This window comes from Capsicum annuum, chromosome 9, assembly GCF_002878395.1.
Source record: "Capsicum annuum cultivar UCD-10X-F1 chromosome 9, UCD10Xv1.1, whole genome shotgun sequence".
Classification (NCBI taxonomy): Eukaryota; Viridiplantae; Streptophyta; class Magnoliopsida; order Solanales; family Solanaceae; genus Capsicum; species Capsicum annuum.
In genome coordinates this window covers 139780181-139784147 of record NC_061119.1, presented here as the reverse complement: position 1 = coordinate 139784147, position 3967 = coordinate 139780181, and positions in this window count along the sequence as shown.

Genomic DNA, 3967 nt, shown 5'->3' with positions numbered 1-3967 from the left:
CTGTAACTAGCTTGACAAGATGTCCATGGAGGACATGATGGAGAAATTATTAAAGGGAATTGAGACTACCAACTCTGGGGTGACTACTATAAAAAATGATTTGTCTTCCATGAGTCAGTTGGTAAACTCACACTCTACCTTTATCAAACAGTTGGAGCAGAAAATCAACCAACTCTCAGAAGTGTCATCAGAGGAAGAGCGGAACCTTCCCAAATAATACAGTTTAAAACCCTCAAAATAATGGCTCTTGCATGACAATTACCACACAGAGTGGCAAGGTATTACCAGGCCTATTTATGGGTAAAGCTGTGATTGAAGACATGATTGAAAAAGATATTGAGCAAGAAGAAAGTTATCCAGTGGAGTGTGAGAAAATGGATAAAGTCACTGATAATACACCATCCAACCATCAGTAGGTTGACGAGTTGGAGAAGAGCAAGGAAAATAAGACTGAAGTGGTGGTTACTACACTCCCAAAACCACCTACTCTATTTCCTTATCTATTGAAAAAAAAGGCCGACAACACCAAGTTTGGCAAGTTTATAGCCATGCTTAAGCAGTTGACAATTAATTTTCCATTAGTGAAAGCATTAGAGTAGATGCCCAGGTATGCAAAGTTCATGAAAGACATTGTTACAAAGAAACAAATAGTTAGTTATGAGCCGATGGACAATATCAATCATTGTGGTGCTATCTCTATAAGTGCAGAAGAAGGCAGACCCTGGAGCATTTACCATCCTGTGCACTATTGTATCTCTTGATTTTGCAAAAGCTCTATGTGATTTGGGATCTAGTATAAACTTGATGTCGCTTACGGTGTATAAGAAATTAGGTTTAGGGGATCCTACTCCCACAAACATGAGGCTAGTTATGGCAGGCAAGCCTATGAAGTGGCCCATGGGGATTCTATATGATGTATTAGTAAAAGTGGTCAGTTTTATATTTCTAGATGATTTTTTCATTCTTGATTACGAGGTAGATTTTAAGGTGCCCATAATCTTGGGTTGGCCTTTCCTCGCAACCGGGAGTGTACTTATTGATTTGTGGGCAAATGAGCTACTATTTAGGTTGAATTATGAAGTAGTTCAATTTGATGTATGTCAGTCCATGAAATAGCACAAAGACATGAGCATCTTTTCTATTGTGGATGTTTATTATGAGGAGGAACAGGAAGTGCCTACAGAAGAAAAGTTTGCGGTTGAGACTTTAACTGCTATATTAATGAATTTTGATCAAGACGGTATTAAAGATTATGAGAAGACTATGTGTGCCTTGACAGGCATGGGGTCTTATTCTTATGTGCCCATGAATCTAGATTTGGACTTGACAAATTATCCAAGTCCACCAGATAAGCAATCTATTAAGGAGCCACCTACTTTGGAGCTGAAAGAGTTGGCCGATCATTCGAGGTATGTATCCCTGGGCAGTGGGAATAAACTATCTATGATTATTTCTATTGATCTGCATGAGCAATAGGTGGAAGCTCTCATCTCTGTTCTTAATAGATATTAGAGGGTCATTGGTTTGATGATCACAGACATCATCGGTATCCTTCCTGGTATATGCACACATAAGATTCAGCTAGAAGAGGATTGTGTTACGACTATTAAGCATCAATGTCATCTAAACCTACATATGCAAGAATTGGTAAAGAAAGAGATCATCAAGTGGCTAGATACAAGAGTAGTATATCCTATTTTAGATAGTAAGTGGGTAAGTCCTGTTCAGTGATGCCTAAGAAAGAGGGCATGACAGTGGTAGCTAATGAGAAGAATGAGTTGATTCTACTCAGGCCTGTTACTGGATAGAGGGTGTGTATAGATTATAGAAAACTTAACTACTGAACATTGAAGGACCACTTCTCAATGCCTTTTATGGATCAGATGCTTGATCGATTGGCGGAAAAAAGTTGGTACTATTTCTTGGATGGTTATTCTAGTTATAGTCAGATTTCTATAGCCCTGGAGGATCAGGAGAAAATGATATTCACCTGTCCATATGGTACTTTTGCATTTAAGCGGATGCCATTGGATTGTGTAATGCACCCGCTAACTTTCAATGGTGCATGATGTCTATTTTCTCAGATATGGTTGAACACACCTTGGAGGTGTTTATGGATGATTTTTCTATTGTAGGAGATTTATTTGAGCTATGTTTGATTAATATGAGTAGGGTATTGTTGTGGTGTGAGGAGTTCAATCTTGTGCTTACTTGGGAGAAATGTCACTTTATGATGAAGGAGGGCATTGTTCTCGGACACAAAATTTCAGCAAAGGGGATTGAAGTTGATCGAGCGAAGGTTGAGGTTATAGAGAAGCTTCCTCCTCTTATTTAGTGAAGGGGGTGCATAGTTTCCTTGGTCATGCTGGCTTTTATCAGAGATTTATAAAGGATTTCTCAAAAATTACAAACCCTCTTTGCAAACTTTTAGAGAAGAAAGACAAATTCTCCTTTGATGATGATTGCTTGAAGGCATTCAAATGCCTTAAAGGGAAGCTGGTTAATGCTCCTATTATTGTTGCGCCGGATAGGTCAAAACCATTTGAGATCATTTATGATGCAAGCGGTGTTGCCCTTGGAGCTGTGTTGGGACAAAAGAAAGACAAATTGTTTTATCCAATCTATTATGCCAACAAAGCAATGAATAGAGATCAAAATAACTACACCATCATAGAGCAGGAAATTCTTTCAGTAGTCTATGCCTTTGAGAAGTTTTGAGCTTATTTGCTAGGAACCAAGGTGGTGGTCCTCACTAACAACGCAGCCTTAAGATATTTGATGGTAAAAAAGGATGCAAAACCAATATTGATTAGATGGATGCTGCTACTTTAAGAATTCATTTTTGAAGTAAAGAATCGTAAGGGCTGTGAGAACCAAGATGCAGACCATCTATCTAGACTTGAGGGAAAGCAAGCAGCCAAAGAAAAACTTGAGATTGATGATGCATTTCTAGATGAAGAAATCTTAGCTGGCGTGCTTGAAAAAATACCTTGGTATGCAGATTTTGCTAATTATATGGTGAGTGAAGTGGCTCCTAAAAATCTTTCTTTTCATCAAAGAAAGAAATTTCTTCATGATGTGGCTCATTACTTTTGGGATGAACCATATCTGTTTTGATGGTGTGTAGATGGCATTATTAGGAAGTGCATCTCAGAAGTAGATATGTTGAGTATACTGGAAGCAAGTCATGATTCCCCAGTTGGAGGTCACCATGTAGGTGATCAGACTGCCAGAAAAGTACTCTAAAGAGGCTACTATTGGTCCACCTTATTCAAGGATGCTTACGAGTTCGTGAAGAGATGTGACCAATGTCAAAGGTAAGGGTCCATCTCAAAGCATCATGAGATACCAATGTCTAAAATATTAGAGGTAGAATTATTTAACGTTTGGGGCACTGATTTCATGGGGACCTTCGTGAGCTCATTTGGGATGAAGTACATATTAGTTGCTATTGACAACGTGTCAAAATAGGTTGAGGCCATGGCTCTGGTGGATAATGAAGGAATACGTGTTGTTACATTCTTAAAGGAAATATCTTCTCTCACTTTAGGGTACCACGTACCATCATAAGCGATGGAGGATCACACTTTTACAATAATATATTCAGAGCCACATTGGTAAAATATGGAGTCAAGTAGCATAAGGTACCTGAACCTTTTGATTCTCTTTTAAAAACATCTCATCTTCCATTTTCCATCTATTTAAACTCCATCTTTTCTCTTTACCTTTCCATCACAAGCAAAGCAAAGTTTCTCACCAAAGCAAAGATCCATTTCTTGAGTTCTGTGTTTAGTGTGCAAGTCAGAGTAGTGATCAAATACTGTATTACCAAGGTATGATCTTTTCATCACTCTCTACTTTATTCAATATTAAGATCAAATAAAATAGGTGAAGGTTGTAATGGTGAAATAATTCTCTTTTCTCTTGATTGATTCTGTGTGGGTCTGAATTAAATTAAAACCTAGAA